Source organism: Cavia porcellus, unplaced genomic scaffold (assembly GCF_034190915.1).
Source record: "Cavia porcellus strain 051 isolate PalLab524CR breed Dunkin Hartley unplaced genomic scaffold, mCavPor4.1 scaffold_16, whole genome shotgun sequence".
Taxonomy (NCBI): domain Eukaryota; kingdom Metazoa; phylum Chordata; class Mammalia; order Rodentia; family Caviidae; genus Cavia; species Cavia porcellus.
The window spans coordinates 18,138,708-18,155,706 of NW_026947499.1; the positions used below are offsets into that span (position 1 = coordinate 18,138,708).

A 16,999-nucleotide genomic window follows, 5' to 3' on the forward strand; every position below is an offset into this window, starting at 1 on the left:
GGATCGGCCTTGCAGAGCCAGGCGGGCGAGTGGGTGGAGCTCTAGGAAACCTATTTCAGATTCTAAAATGCGCAGGGCGTGGCCCGGAGGCGCCTGTGGGCGTGGCCCGTGACCGGAGAACCCGGTTTGCGCTCGGGTCCGCCTTCCTCTGTGACTCCTTGCACCTCTCGGCGCGACCAGAGGGGGCGCTAGGGAGGAGGAGGCGTGGAAGGCAGGGTGGAAAGCCGGCTGGCCCTCCGGAAGTGGGCGTGGCGTACCGTGACTCTGCCTCCCTGGTTGGGCGCGGTGCAGTGCGGGGGCGGGGCCTGCGCGAGGCGGCAGGGGCGGTGGCGGCTGCCCGCGCCCCTCCCCCGCGCGGCGCTCAGTGCCAGGCGGGAGGCGGCAGCGGTTGGAGGCTACGCGGAGCCTTGCAGCGCGGACTTCGGCGGCGGCGGTGATAGTGATAGCGGCAGCGGCAGCGCTTCAGGCACCTGGGCCCTGGTGAGTGGCGCGCGCCTGCGGCTGGTCGGGAGCGAGCGGGGCGGGCGCCCGGCCCTGTTCTCTCAGCATGTGCGGCCGCCGGCTGACAGGAGCCGGCGGGGTGAGGGACAGGGCGGGGTGAAGGGTGAGGATTGCGGTGGGCGCGCGGGCGCGGGTCTTGCGCGGTGTGGGTTGGGCCTGGGGTTGCTGCCAGAGGCTCGGGATCTCCGGGGAAGGGCTGGGCACAGGCCGGTCGGGCTGGGGAGCGTGGGGCGGGGTCCCCGCGGGTAGGGCTCTAGGGGTTGGAATCTTCCTGGCCCGGCGGAGAGCAGTGGGCCGTGTGTGGACGCGGCTGCCCCAGGCTTTCAGGGGTCGGCGGCCTGCCACCGAGTGGGGTGGGGTGCTGCGTGTGGGGAGGGGCTTTTCGAGGCGCGGCTAGGACCCAGGGTCCGGGGCGTGGGGCCGGAGACAGGGCTTGGGCAGCCCTGAGGAGCGACCAGGGTGGGAGGTGGGCTGGGGCCGGCTCGCGTGGGGCTAGGGCGAGCTGGGCCCTGCTTGCGAGGGCGGGGGCGGCCGCCTGGCCTGGTGGTAGCCTGGCTTTGGGTGCGAGTTTTCACCCGGCCCCGAAAATTGGGGTTGGGGGCCAGGCAGGGCGGGGCAAGGTTCAAACTAGAGTGATGTGGGTGGGTGAGCTTTCAGAGAGCCCCAGCCCGGTCGTAGTGGGAGGCGGTCTGGGACTGGAGGGGGTTTGGAAGAGGAACCAAGCAGAAAACGCTACAGGGTCTGGGACATTCGAATGAACTGGATGATTCAGAGAGGTGCTCTCTTAATAGCGGGGCGGCTGGCGAGGGATGCAGTGAAAAGGAACGAGGTGCAGGTGGGGCTCCGCAGCGCCGAAATGACTTAGGATGAGATCAGACATCGAGGGTGGAAATGCAGGAACCAAGCTCTCCCGCCTGTCCCCACAGTCGTACGCACAGCCGCTCCCGGTCTCTCAAGCGATTTGAACATGTAGGGGGAAGTGGCAGGCTTTGGGGAGAGTCCACAAGAAAGGGGCTTCCTCTCGGAGGGAGGCGCTGGCCCTGCCGGCCTTTTTTGGGAGTGTTCAAAGGGTTTTGATCGCTGGAAAAGGAAATGTAGGCTTTTTTGCATCATGGTTTAGAATCACATCCTATATTTGGCTTTAATGTAGGCTGCCCTTGTTTTGTGGTGTCTGAAGTGCTTGCTCTACATGTTGCAACGTGGGATTCTGAGTGAGAAGCAAATTGCAAGTTGTTCATTTCCCCTGGGATAGCAAAGTACAAAGGCTTTCCCTTTCAGGCATTCAAAAGGAATCAAATCGTGTGTACGAGGTGGTGCATATATTTACTTTTGGAAATAGTTATTACAGAATATTAGGCCTTCTTGCCACGGCCTTACTGGGATTACAGTCTAAAGCAGTGTACTTACAGGACTCCTAGTCACTCTATATAAATATGCATCTCATTGTCTTTATCAAGCAGAACTCTGTCTTTACATCAGGGCCTGCTAGAATAGACAGAAACATAATTGTTAGCAGTTGCTTTGTATCATTTGTTGAGTTGTGAAGGCAAATAGGAACAGTATCTGTATAATTTAAATTCACTTAATGCATTTCCTGTAAAGCTGAAGAAATGGGTAAACTATTTGATCTTGATTCTTTACATTTCAGAGACCTGATTTAAGAAAACTTTCTGGGGCCCAAGGATGTAGCTCAGTGGCATAGCACCTGCCTGGCAAGCGCGAGGTCATGAGTTCCATCCCGGTACCAAAACAAAACAAAAACAAAGAAAAGTTTTTGGGGGGCTAGGACTTGGAGGTATTTTTTACAGTCTTAATGTTTGGAGAAGAAGCCTAATATTAAACACTAGATCTGAGAAAGTACACAAATAAATAAGGGGGAAAGTGGAAGACAACTGAGAATTGTGTTATTAGGCCAGCAAGTACAGTGTCTTGTGACAGATGATAGTCATGTGTGCTGAGGATTGAACAAAGGTTTGGTGTAAATATGGTCAAGTTACACACCTATTTGGCAAATCCAAAAAGTGGCTTCTTGTGTTTTTGATTATTTGTGGATAGTACATTAAAAACTTACGAATTTTAACTGATACATTTTTAACAGACACTATATAGAAATTTTCACCATTATTTGTTAGTTTGCAAATTGTACTAACCAGCATTTACGTGTCGTCTAGTTTCAAGTTAGGTTCAGAGTTGATGAATAACATTTTCTAAATACTTCGATTTTTTAAAATTTTGATACAAGTTTTATGCTTAACACATCTGTCACTTCTGGGATCCACTCCAACCATTATGAGAGTCACTCTAATGTCTCTGAGATGGAATGTTCAAAATGACAAATCATCGCTTCTTAGTTATATAAGTGGGAATGTGGAAGATTGATTTCTTTATCATGACAGAGTATTCCTTAATATTTTTGTCACAAACAGCTAAAAAACAGATATTAATTGGGGTATTTTCCTTTTGACCTCTTTTTCGGAGCCACAGTAATAATAAATATGATTGTCACTTTTATATTCAGGGTACAAGTCCACATGATAAAATGTCTTAGACTTATTTTCCATTTAATGAATTCCCTGTGTTAGTCTATCCTAGAGTCATAAAAACTTTTCTGGTACTTGGTGAATGTATCTTTTTAACCTTAAGCTGCCTTTTTGGTATTAAAACATGGAATTTTCTTCATGAATATTTCACCATGACCTAGTACCTAGAATGTTAAGTAATAGAATCTCTCTGGATTTTCATTGCCCTAGTTCAGATCATTTAAAGTGAATGAAAAAGATTATACTGAAAAAGATTCTTTTCTTAGCATTCACTTTGTATTTCCATAATGTGTAATGAAATCTTATTTTGTTTTATAACAATTTGTTGAGGTATAATTCATATGCCATATAATTCACTCATTTATTTTTTTTTGTGGTGCTGAGGGTTGAACCTAGGGCTTTGCTGTGAACTGCATCCCCAGCCCTCTGAGACAGAGTCTTGCAAACTTGTCCAGGTTAGGCTCAAACTTCTGATACGTGTGCCTCAGCCTACTAGAGTGCTAGGATTACAGGTGTGTGTCACTATGTCCTACTCTTTGCTCATTAAAGTATACAGTACAGAGGTTTTTAGTATATCCATGGAATAGTCAGCATAATCAATTTTAGAACATTTTATCACCTCAAGAAGAAATGCTATTTCTGTTATTAATCTTCTGTGTCCATTCTCCCTTCTCCAGTAATCTACCTTCTCAGATTTGCCTGTTAAAGACACATTTTGTAAATAAAATCATGTAATATGTGATCTTTTTTTGTCTAGTGTCTTTTGTTTATATTGTTCTCTAGGTTTGTATATGTGGTAAAATGTATAGTACTTCATTATATTTATGATTGAGTAACATCCCACTGCGTAGGTATATCCTTATTTTGTTTATTCATTCAGTTGATGGACATTTGGGTGTTTTCCATTTTTGGTGCCTATGAATAATGTCGCTGTGAACATTTGTGTAAAGTGGGTGAACACATGTTTTTGTTTTTCTTGTAAGAGTAGAATTGCTGGGTCATATGGTAACTCAGTGTTTAACCATGGAGGAACTACCAGACTTTTCCATAGCAGCTGCAGTGCTTTAGATTTTTACCCACAGTATATAAAGGTTCCCATTTCTCCACACTTACTTTCTTTCTTTCTTTTTTTTTTTGAGACAGGGTCTCACTATGCAGTTCAGGCTGGCCTTAAGCTCACTTTGGAGCGCAGGCTGGTCTTGAACTCACAGCGACCCTCCTGCCTCAGCCTCCCGAGTGCTGGGATTACAGGCATGAGCCACCACGTCCGGCTCAGTTTCTCCACAGTTTCACCAGCACTTGTTATATTCTCTGTCTTTTGATTCTAGCTGACTTAGTGTGAATTGATACTCATTGTTGTTTTGACATGTTTTCTGATGGCTAGTGCTAACATTATTTCATATGATTGGTAGGCATTTGTATACTTTATTTGAAGAAATGTCTTTTCAGATGCTTTGCTTATTATTTAATGGATTGTATTTTTATTGCTGAGTCATTTATATATTCTAGATACAAGTACTTTTTGAGATTCATGATTTATAAAATAAAAGCCAAATGTGTAAAGGTTAGGGAAAGATTTGAATTAATTTAAGATGTGCTGTAGATTGAAAAGGATTCATTAGTTAATTGCCTTTCCAGTTTCTCTGGCCTTCCTATTGCCTGAAGAATAAAGTTCAGTCTTCTTACTCTGATAGTGGATCAAGGTGGTTTCTGCTATCAGCCAGCTATGCCTTTTACTGTTCTCTTCCAGTGTCTTCATCTCTGAGCCACTCCTTGAACCATGTCAGCTTTCAAATCTTGTGATGCATTTATTAGTATTCCCTCCTTTTGCCCTTTGGGATCCAGGTCATAAGGTTTTCCTCCTTGAAAACTTCCTTATCCCCACAGGCAGACATTGTTCCTGCCTGCCCTCAGGAAACTTGTATTCATCACTACTGTTTGCTGCAAGGAACTGGACTTGAGTGAAAGCTGACTTCCCAAAGAAGGGAAGGTGCCAGAGAGATTCACTTAGAAGGCAGACAGATGCTGTTGCTCACAGTTTGGTCACCTACGCTTACTGGATATTTGCTGAGCAAATGATTATTTATTGAAGTTAACTGGGAAGATCCTCAGGTCAATGGATTCTTTTCCTTCTTTCCTCCCCCTCTCCTCTCTCTTCTGTCTCTCTGTCTGTCTCTGTCTCTCTGTCTGTCTCTGTCTCTCTCTACCAGTGGGCCATCTATCCATGAAACACTAAATATGGACAAGAATAGTGCAAGTCCAGTACTGGAATTACACACATTCAAATAAGCATAATAACATCAGGATTAGCAGAAGTTGATCATTGCTTCACAGTGTGGTCATTCTGTCTTTGGGTAAGCGAGAGAGTCTGGCCACGGGGTGTTTTGGTAAGAGCTTTCTTGCTCTATAGTCTCCTTTAGCTGCCAACAGCTGCTGAGGTCTTCAACTTGGATGTACCAGACTGAAGGCTTTGGGCTGTTTCTCCGTTCCGGACATCAAAAGGGCACCTGACACAGTTCACAGGCACCTCCTCCTTATGACAAATGTTTAATCATTTGTCTACTTCTCATGAAAAATATTTGAATTCCTTTTTATAATGGTCAAGCATTCTTTTCTAGTTAAAGATTCTAATTCCTTTCATTCTTAGGAACTTAAAGAATAGAGGCTAATTTACTAGTGTAAAAGCTCACTTGTTGGCCTTGTGGTAAGGAACACACGTGAACTTGAACTGTCATCCCCATTGAACAGATTTATTAGGGGACTAGTTACTCTATAAGCTAGATGCTGAATTAATTTCATGGTTAATAGTATCTTTAATTTAACAGTGTCATCCTAGTTTTTCATGGCAAGCAAGACAGACTAAAGCTAGCAAGGGATGGCCACAGCTTTTTGGGGTGATATTTAATAAGATCCCTGCTGCCTGTTTTAGAAGTACAGTAACCATCCTTTTGTTGCTCTCATCTCTGCAGCTGCTGCTTGTAGTATATATATGCAGGAGAAGGTAAGTTAGAAGTCCTTTTTAATCCCTGAGACTGCCAGTTTAATCTTATTATGTAGTAGAGAGGTACCTTGAATGCACTGGGCTGCACTACACTGTCACTTGTGGCTAACGGTGTCACTCGTGGGGTCCTCTGAGAGTCAGTGATTGAGAGCTCTGGTGAGTTGTTATTTTGAAGGCAGTATGTACTTTTGGTGTCAACTTGGGACTCAGCTGTGTTCTAGACACTAAGTTATTGGTATTCAGATGGTATTTTTTGTATAGATAAAGCACGATTAGTGGTGTGTAAGTTTCCCGCCTCGATTGAAAGAATCTGTTTAATTTACAGCACAGTTTTAAAAACTGTTAATGGTGACAGTGGAATTTTGGCTCTTGGGAGGTGAGAATCATGTGAAAGAAAAGGAACCACATTTTAACCCCCAAATGCCTCTGTGCGGGCTTTTTGGCACCCAGAGTTCTGCTACAGCGGACCTCCAGATCTTAACTAATCCTCGGAGTTCTTGACCTTCCTTCATTGCTATTACTTTGATTCTCCTATTCTTTTGTTCACTAACCTTTTAATAGCAGTAGCCAATAAAATGGATCTAATGCATTTCTAGCAGTTATTGCTAGACTATCAGTTTACATGTGGGATTGGACTCGCCACGCGAGGTTAGATGTGACACCTGGAGTTAGGAAAGTGTCTGCATACCTCTCGCAGGTTCCGTGGGTTACCTGTAACAGAGTGAATATTCTAAAGGTTTTTTCAAAATACTCTTGATCCCACGTGTGTGTAGTATTGGGGATTAAACTTTGGAGTTCTTGCATGTTAGGCTGCCCCTCCAGTGCCCCGCACTTCTTATTTATTTTGAGGTGGGATCTTGCTAATTTGCCCAAGTTGGCCTTGAATTTCCTATCTTCCTGCCTCAGCCTCCCAGCAGCAGGGTTTACGGTAGATGTGAGTTACCACACCTGGCTGGTTTTCTGCTTTTTTTTCTTTGTTATTTCCTTTTTTTCATTTGGGAATCCATGGTAAATGTAAAGTGACTTGGTTTCTGTGATCTTTGAATGGTAGATCAAGACAGGGTAAGTTGTAAACTTTAATAGTTTATAGTAGTCAGAGCCAAGGCCGATTTCTACATTGCTTTACAAATGCTGACCAAAAAGCCACTTATTTTGTCAAACAATGAAAATAGCTCACCTAAAACCATGAAAAGGGTTTGAACTACCAGATAGCCATGAATTCTTCTAACTTCAGCATTTTAGGGTGCTAAGTGTAATAAGCATTAGGGATTGATTTTTTTGGTCCAATTAAAAACTTACTTACATAATTTGTTATGCAGCCTTAATGTTTTGGTTTACTTTAAAAATTAATAGAACAAACTTAAACTTTTAGTTCTCATATGTATTAATTTTATGCTGAAGTCTTTGGTATGGACAGGTGTTGGAGAGTCAGTGTCTGGGATGCTGAGAAAGAGCCCCTGCCCGAGTGTCTGAATAATGGTACTGGATTGACTCAGAACAGGTGTAACTGGGGAAAAGCAGTGCAACATGTGTTATGAGGGCTGGACCTATTGTGAAAAGTTGTGTTAGCATAATACATATTTGTGCAATACTTTTGACAAAAATGTAAATATTATTTGCATATGGAATTATAAAAAGATAGAAATGTTGATGTGTGGACATTACTTGTGTAACTAGTGATTTCTGTGCCAGTGCTGATTATTTTTTTTTTTTTTTTGTCTTTTGGTCTTTTTGAGACAAAGTCTTGCTATACAGTTCAGGCTGGCCTTGAACTCACTTTGTAGTTCAGGTTGATCTTTAATGTGCATGATCAGGACTGGGGCTTTAGCTCAGCGGCATAAGCGCCTGCCTTGCAAGTGCACGGTCGTGAGTTCAATCCTTGGTACTGATAAAAAAGAAAAAGACAAAAAAAAAAAAATATGCAATGATCCTCCTGCCTCAGCTTCCCAAGTGCTAGGATTACAGATATGTGCCACTATGTCCGGCTCCAGTACTGATTTTTTTATAGGTTAAATGAATAGCAATTAAATGAAATAAATGAATTATTTTTCAGTTTGTGAGTGTAAACTCCAGTACTGCTATATTTTGCATTTCTTCTTCTTCTTCTTTTTTTTTTTTTTTTTTTTTTTGTCTTTTTCCTTTTTATCAGTACCAGGGATCGAACTCATGACTGCCTGCTTGCAAGGCAGGCGCTTATGCTGCTGAGCTAAATCCCCGGTCCCTATTTTGCGTTTCTTAAAAGCAAAGGATGTCTTACTTTTATTTTGTTTGTTTTTGTGACTCTATTTCCTAGCATACTGTCTGATGCACAGTTGGTGCTCAATAAGTCTTAGTTGACTTGCACTTTGCATGATATTCTTAGGGAATGTTGTCAGTGTTTCTGTTTTTCTAAATAAAAAGAATAAAGACATTTTCTACATGCATGTAATGTCAACTACGTGGGAGGCTGAGACAGGACTGCAGATTATAAGCTAATTTATAAGATATGGGCACTGCAAGACCCTGTCTTAAAATAAAAATTAAAAATGGGTGGGGCACGTAGGTCAGTAACAGCAGTTGCCTAGCAGGCACAAGCTCAAGTACTGGGGTTGGGGGTGGGGTGCATGGGATAGATGGAGTACCAGTTGGAGTACCAGTTGCGTGCATTTTTTTTTTTTTTTTGTCTTTTTCATTTTTATCGGTACCAGGGATCGAACTGACGGCCGCCTGCTTGCAAGGCAGGTGCTTATGCCACTGAGCTAAATCCCCAGCCCCCAATCTCCTGTCATTGTAATAAATATGTTAACAATGTATATGTGTATATATATATGCATTGATTTACCTTTGCAGTGCTGAGGATCAAACCCAGAGTACTTCTGTTTATTGAAACATGTTTTAGTTTTAAAGCAAATTTTAGAGTTTTGGCTAGAGCATAAATTCTTTTCTTAAAACTTACTAAAATGATACTTTAATAATAATTGTAGAAAAATAATAATTGTAGGGGATGTAGTTTTCTAAAATATATGCAGCATCATACTCCACTAAAAGCATAATTCTGTCAGGTGATGATCCTTTTTGGCACTTTATTGTAAATTAGCTGGCTTGTTGAGTAAGTTAAAAATATTGGTAGCTTAGGGTAACAGCTTCATTTTGTAGTTATGGTTAACTAGTTTGAAAAGAATTAGTGATGTAACTTCCTAATGGGAGCTTGTTTTTAGCTGAAAACCTTTATCAAGATAGATACGGGGAAGAACCCCATACTTTGTATGAAGATGAAGATTTAGAGTTCAGATAGCTGTTGAAAAACCTGTTTTCCCTTTCTGTTTTGTTTTATTTTTTTGAGACAGATGCAGGCTGGCTTGCTTTGAACTCACTTATGTAGCCCAGACTGGCCTCAAATTAGCAGTGATCTGTCCTGCCTCAGCCTCCTGAGCACTGACATTATAGTGTGTGCCACCATGCCTGGCTAGGTTTTTGTTTATATAATATCTGTGATGTAACAAAAATTAGTTGCTTTATAATTTTGTTTTTGTGTTTGTATGGTTATGTTTGGTATTTCTGGCACATCTTAAAATTTTCTACAGACCATAGATGATGATGTTTAAAATAGTATTAGACATGGGAAGCCTCTCATCTTTCTGCTGGTCTTCTTAAAGTCATTTTTCCTCCCGCTGAGGATGTAGTTCAGTGGTGGAGTGCTTGCCCATCACGTGCCACTCCCTGGCCTCAGTCCCCAGTACTGTGAGAGGGAAGGAGGACATTTTTCCTGCTTTCGTGTCTCTTCAGGTTACTGTTGTGCACTAGCTAACAGAACTAAAGATTATGACTTTCTTTTGGAAAGAGGGGCCTTTCTAGAGCTTGCCCCCAGTGACTCCTTTTGACTAGACCCCCCCTCTCCTGTCAGTCACCCCACCTCCCAGCAGCACCACAGGCCTGCAGCCACGCCCTTGAGGAGTGGCCTTCAGGGACATTTCAGATCCAGCCCAAACTGTAACAGTTCCATGAAATGATTCTGTATGGATCCTTAGGCTTCGGGTTATGATAGAACCCTAGAAAACATTTGTTTCTGTTTTTCTTTTTCATAATTGGAAAAAAACAATACCCAGAGGACCACAGTGATTTAGGTGGATAATTGGCTGTGTCAGGATAAACTCATTTTACACCTAAGCTAGAATTTTCCCTCTCTTGTAATACCCCTTTGCAACAGTCAGGAATATATGTTCATTAAATTCATTTAATCCAGGGGCTGGGGATTTAGGTCAGCTTGCATAAGCACCTGCCTTGCAAGCAGGTGCTCGTGAGTTCGATCCCTGGTACCGATAAAAAATGAAAAAGACAAAAAAAAAAAAATTTCATTTAATCCCTGCTTGCCCAGGATGCAAAGTATTAAAAACAAAACAAAAACAAAAACAGACCAAGTTCTTCAGTAGAAAAGGTGATATTTTGGTTTTTGGCATTCCTAGTTTTGCCTATGACTGTCTTTATGAAGTTCTTCATAAAAATGACTTTTTATTTTATTTTAAGAGAGCTGGAAATCCAGTAATTTCATTCCCTGGTGTGAGAAGATTGCCAAAGAATTACATATTAAGCATTTTATTCCAAAAGAAACCCCATCTGACTAAGTAGTGGAAAACAGACTTAGCAAGTTTGTACAGTCATACATGTTTTTTTTTTTTTTTTAAACCTGTTGTTGATAAGAAAAGTAGGTCACAGTATGCAAGAGTATTTCGAAACACATGGATTAATTTTTAAGTAAGATTGCTGGACCATTCATGTCTGTAAGATTTCTGCAGTTGATTTGGAAACTCTTGGGATTAATTTAGCTCTTCGAGCTGTGTCCTGTTCTTTGAAGAGAGACATAGAACCCATGTCTCAGTCTAGTCCCCAGGATGCCCATTAGGGAGATTTTTTTGTGGTGCCACAGTGTTTTTTCTGGGGCAGGGAACGCCTGCTGCTGTCTTTAAGGTTGAAATTCTTCTGCAGTGCTTCAAAGCTCCTGGGATGGCCAGAGCGGTAGTCATGTTTTTAAAAGTGCTAGTGACAAGGAGAAGAGTGGGAGGTGTGAGGGATTATAAGCTTGTCCATCCTTGCACATTGTATCTGCAATAAAAGATATTTCTGACACTGATAGAGATGACTCCTAAAGCCTTACAATCTCATGTTTTAATAATTGTAGTATTCTTTTGTTTTATTTTAGGTGAGTACATGCCTTAATATGCCATCATTTTGCCAAGAAGGGTCTCTTTAAATACACCTGCAAGAGACAAAAGAGTAATTTTAGGATTTTTAACTTTCAGGAATTTTCTTAATTTTTTTTTTTTTTTTGGTACTGGTATTCAAACTTACCACCTTGTGCTTGCCAGGCAGATGCTTTTGCTGCTGAACTAAATCTCCAGTTTCTTAATGTATTTTTAATTAATTTTTTTTATGATACTGGGACTCGATTCAGGACCTTTGCACTGAGCTACATCCCCAACTCTTTTTTATATTTTATTTTGAGATAGGGTCTTGCTGTATACTCCAGGCTGACCTTGAATTCCAGGTTGGTCTGGAACTCATGATCATCCTGCCTCCACCCCTTGAGCGATGGGGTTATAGGTGTGTCACCACTTCTGGGATTGCCAAGTTGCAGTTTTGCTGTTCATGTCATTGAGTTCACCTCATTTCTTGTCACATGTGACTATTACCAGTCATTCTCATGGCTTCAAATTGTAAATTACCAGTGTGCGCTTGTTTCATATTAAATAGTTCTTAGTTTCTCTTTGTAAGAAGTTCCTAAAATGAATATAGATTGTAAAATGTAAGATGTTTTCTTAGCAAGCTATGAAAAATGTAAAACTATTTCATTTTAGCTTACCTTTTAGAAACTGTCCTTGATAATATATTTCTTTCTTTCTTTCTTTTTTTTTGTCTTTTTGAGACAGGGTCTCACTATGCAGTTCAGGCTGGCCTTGAGCTCACTGTGTAGCCCAGGCTGGTCTCGAACTCACAACAGTCCTCCCACCTCAGCCTCCTGAGTGCTGGGATTACAGGCGTGAGCCACCACACCCGGCTTGATACATATATTTCTAATCTTTCTTACTTTCCCTCTTTCTTTTTTCCTTCTTTCCTTCCTTCCTTCCTTCCTTCCTTCCTTCCTTCCTTCCTTCCTTCCGTGTTCTCTCAGACATTGAACATATCCTCTGGTTTAAGGCTTACAGATTTCTATCAGAAGCAGAGACTTGCTTCTTTGGATGAATCTCTGTTGTTTGTCTCAGTATAGTTAATGTGCATATCCAGTTTCTGTATTTTGATTCATATTTGTAAAGTGTAGGCAAATTATAATTTCATGTTTAAAAATAACACAAAGCAGCTAAGTGTAGCTGTTGATTGTAGGCCGCATTGCCATGAGAGAGCTCTAAGAACTCTTGCTGATTGACTTGCAAAAGCCGAGTTGCATGTATGATGTGCAGTTGATCATTGAAAAAGTATTAAAGTTCATGGAGTAAGAGTTGCACAGTCCTTTACTTTGTAGTTGCAGGCCATTGTGTCTTCCTCAGAAGTTCTTTTTCTCCTCAGGGCCAGTCACATAATGTCTCCATGCTGAAGAATGAGGAGCCTGGTCGGATGAGCTTGGGATACCTCTCAATGCCAGGCCTCTGTGAGACCTGCTGTTTCTTGGTGGACTTTATTTGAACTTTATTGAGTCTGTTATTGAATTATATTGGGTTATCGTATTGAAATAGTACAGTATAATGAATATACCACTTAGCATTTTATGTAATACCTGGTTGTTTATTTTTATTTGTTTATTTTTTTGGTACTGGAAATCGAACTCATGACTTTGCCCTTGCCAGGCAGGCACTTAAGCAGCTTGCCAGCCCACCTAGTACTTGGTTGAATAAGGGGATGAGTGAATTTTCCTACCACATTCTTCCTGTTGTTGGTATCATGATAAACTGAACCAACATCTAGACAACTTCATACTTGCAGTCAGTCACTGTAAACAGCAGAAGATTTTCCCCTCATGAGTTCATGTTATCAGGCGTATAGCTGCAGTGTGTGAGGAGGTCTGTTGTGTACCTGACTTTTTGCTGTGTTTTTTAGCAGATACTGTATGTAGTCTTTTTTTCTTTTTAAAATAGCTTTTATTAAAGTAGATAAGAAACCATCTTTTTTTCTTGGAATGTCGATGTCTGATCTGTTAGCTAAAAATTTGTGATTTGTTAAGGAGATGCTTTGTCACTGGTGGATTTAAATTTGAAAAATTCAGCTTATCTTATGTCCAGAAATGATGAATGTTGCATTTTTGTAGTAGAGTAACTCCCCAACTTGCTTTGGGTGTCTGTTTTTGGGAATTTGTTTTCTGTGTAGGTTTACAATATTACTACATTTCCAGCTTCGTAAATGACTTTTTGACTGTTGGCATTATCATTTAAAATAACTGAGGTGAGGACATTTGTCTTCTCATCTGTTATCCTATTTGCTTTCTGTTCCAATTTCTTCTGCTTTAAAAGAAGCCTGCCATAAAAGTAGCATCTTCGAGAGAACATCTGGATATTTTGCAGTCTTTCTGTAGTTGTTGCTGGTTGAGGGAGCACTGTAAGTGTACTGAACATGGAGTAATTGACACTCTGGGATGGTCTCAGCACATGTGCAAAGCAGGATTTGCAGTAGTAGGGGTTTTCCTGTATGTGGTTCTAGCAGGATGTGTTTCCTTTCATATGAATCATAGAAACACATCTGCTGGAATCTTTAAACAGATAACTTCTCAATAAACAGGAAAATGTCAAAATTGTGGTCATTTTTTGAGATTGATGGAAGTAGAGGAAACATAGTAACATTTATTCAGGTGTTTTGAGAATGTTTTATATGTTGCCATTACACTATAAACACTGTATTATGTATATTTTTTTTCTAACTTTCTTGTATGGCTTATGAAATACAATTTCTCTGTGTGACTTGGCAGTACTATAAGAAGCATGCCTTCACACTCTCCTAAAGGGTGATAATTATCAACTGACTATAAGATGGAAATTTGTTTTGAAAGTTTAAAAGTGGTTTTGAAAGTGATTTTAGCAAACTACTTCTGACACATCAACTAAGTCCTTAACTCACAGTTTGCTCTTAGTTTTTATTTTTATTTTATTCATTGTCTTAAAATTTTTTATTAGTACATTTGTTACATAATATATTCAAGGGGAATTGATGTATATATGTAATATCTTGATCTTTTTTCCTTTCCTCTCTCCTCCTTCCTGTCTTTCCCCATCACCAGATTCCCTTCTCATATTCACAAAGTCTTATCTCTTTGTTTCCTATCATCTATGTTTTATTTTGCTCTTTAAATTATTTAAACTTTGAGTTTCTCATATAAGAGAAACCATGTTGATACTTAACCTTTTTTTTTCTTGACACAGGATCTTGCTTTGTAGTACAGGATGATCTCACTATGAATGATCTCACTATGTAGCCCAGGCTGCCCTCAAACTCATAGTGATCCTCCTGCCTCAGCCTCCTGAGTGCAGGAATTACAGATGGGCACCACCATGCCAGCCTTGTGATAGTTAACCTTTGTGTCTGACATACTTCATTTAACATTATGGTTTCAAGGTGCATCCATTTATCTACAAATGCCTCCAGTTTGTCTTTCCTTGGCTGAGAAGTATTCCACTATGAATATATATCACATTTTCTTTTCCATTCATTTGTTGATGGATGCATAGGTAGCTTCCAAGATGTTGCTATTATGAATTGTGCTGCTGTAAACAGGGATATACGTGTATCAGTGAAATATGTTATCTATTTCAGGAAGGCACAAGTAAAACTGGATCTATTTGTATAACTGGATCTACAAATGTTCTATTTGTAGTTTTTATGGATATCTCCATGCTGATACCCATAGTGGTTGTACTAGTTTACAGTCCCACTGACCGTAGAGAGGTGTCCCCTGCCCCGTGCCCAGCTCCAAAGCCTCACCAGCAGCTATTGTTCTTTGAGTTCTTGATGATACCTGTTCTTTCTGGAGTAAGATAGAATTTCAGATTTGTTTTTGTCTATCTCTAATGACCAAAAATGCTAAATGTTTTTTCATGTACCTGGTGGGCATTGGTAGATACTTCTTTTGAGAAGTGTCTGTTTAATTGTTAATTTTTTTGATTGAGCCATATATTTGGGGAGGATTTTTTTTTTTTTTTTTTTTTTTTTTGGTGGTACCAGGGATCAAACTCATGACCTTGTGCTTGCCAGGCAGGCGCTTGTACTGCTAAGCTAAATCCCCAGTCCCTATTAGTTCTTCATCACTCTTTGTATAGATATTAGTTCTCTGTCTGAGGAGTAGCTGCAAAATTTTTTCCCATTCCGTAGGTTGTTCATCTGTTGCCCTTTGCTGTGCAGAAGGCAAAACTTCTACCGAACTTTTGATGTGATGTCATTGTTGATTGTTCATGTATTTCTTGTGTGCTTGGTGGTCTTGTCTATACCTATCTCTTCAAGAGTTTTTCCTAATTTATCTTTCAGTAGATTCGGTGTTTCTGTTTTTATATGTAAGTCTTTGACCCATTTTGATTGGATTTTAGTACAGGGTGAGAGATGGGTCTAGATTGAAACCCAGTTTTCTCACCACTGTTTTGTGAAAAAGGGTATCTTTTTTCCAAGGTGTGTTTTGGGCTGCCCTTGTCAAAGATCAGGTGGCTGAAGGTGTATGGCTTTGTTTCTGCATCCTTAGTTCTGTTCCATGGATAAATATGAATGTTTTTGTGCCAATATCATGCTTTTGTGTGTGTGTGTGTGGCTTTGTTATATCACTTGAAATTCAGGATCGTGATGCTTCCGCTTTGCTCTCTTACTCAGTTTTTTGTTTTTTTGTGTTTTTTTTTTTTTTTTTTGCAATTCTGGGTCTCTTTTGATTCTATATAAATTTTATGATTTTATTTTTCTAGTTCTGTGAAGGATGCTGTGTTGATTAGGGTTGCATTAAATCTGTATATAAGTTTTGGTAATATGGTTAGTTTTGTTAGTTTTTTTTTTTTTTTTGGCCTATTTTGGAACAGGGTATATGTTCCTATTTTCTGATGTCCTCTTCAATCTCTTTTTACATCTTTGGTTAATACCTAGGTATTTAATGTTTTTTTAAAGCTACTGTTAACGGTATTGTTCTTTTGATTTCTTTCTCACTGTGTTAATCGTTGGTTAACAGAATACTGTTGGTCAACAGAATACTGTTGATTTTTGTGTGTTGATTTCATATCCTGCTACTTTGCTTTCGGTAGAACTTTTAGGTCTTCTACATGGAATCTTGTCATCTGCCAATAAAGGTATATATGTCTATATGTTTATTCCTTTTCTTTTTTTTGCTTGATTGCTTTGGCTAAAGCTCTGAGTACTGTTTTGAACAAGAGTGGTGAGAATGAACATTGTTTTTAAATTTTTTTAAAAATTTTTTAGAGAATGAACATTCTTGATTTTAGAGGAAAGGTTTTGAGATTTTTCATTTAGTATGGTATTGGTAGTAGATTTGTCATAAGTGACTTTTCTCAATTTAAGATAAGGGTCTATATCTAATTTTTAAAATTTTTTTTTTGAGGCAAAGTTTCATTATATTCATTATAATGGTTCAGGCTGGCCTCGAACTTACGGTGATCCTCCTGCCTCAGCCTTTTGAGTGCTGGGATTACAAGTGTGTATCATCATGTCTGGCTTTTCTGTATCTATTTTTTTTCTTTTTTTTTCTTTTTTCCTGTATGTATTTTTTGTCAGTTTTTTTTTTTTAATCATGAACTGGGATTTGTCAAAGGCTTTCTTGTGCTTGTTGAGATGATCATGTGATTTTCATCTTTGCTTCTGTTTATGTGATGTATTGTATTACTGCTTTTTATGTGGTAAACCATTCTTGTGTCCCTGGAATGGAATCAACTTGGTCATGATGTGTGTGATCTTTGAATTTTAAAAATTTTTAACAGACAGTAAGTAAGGGTTTTTATTTGCTAAACATTCCACT

The 16,999-nt window shown here is 40.1% G+C and overlaps 1 protein-coding gene across 1 annotated transcript in view; it reads left to right on the plus strand.

Moving 5' to 3' along the window:
* Positions 1 to 320: 320 nt before the first annotated feature.
* The window catches only part of Coro1c (coronin 1C), a 74,290-nt gene continuing 57,611 nt past the window's right edge, over positions 321 to 16,999 (plus strand). The window contains exon 1 of the mRNA XM_003477818.5: positions 321 to 480. The gene's annotated coding sequence lies outside the window, so the exon portion shown is untranslated. The remainder of the gene's footprint in view (positions 481 to 16,999) is intronic.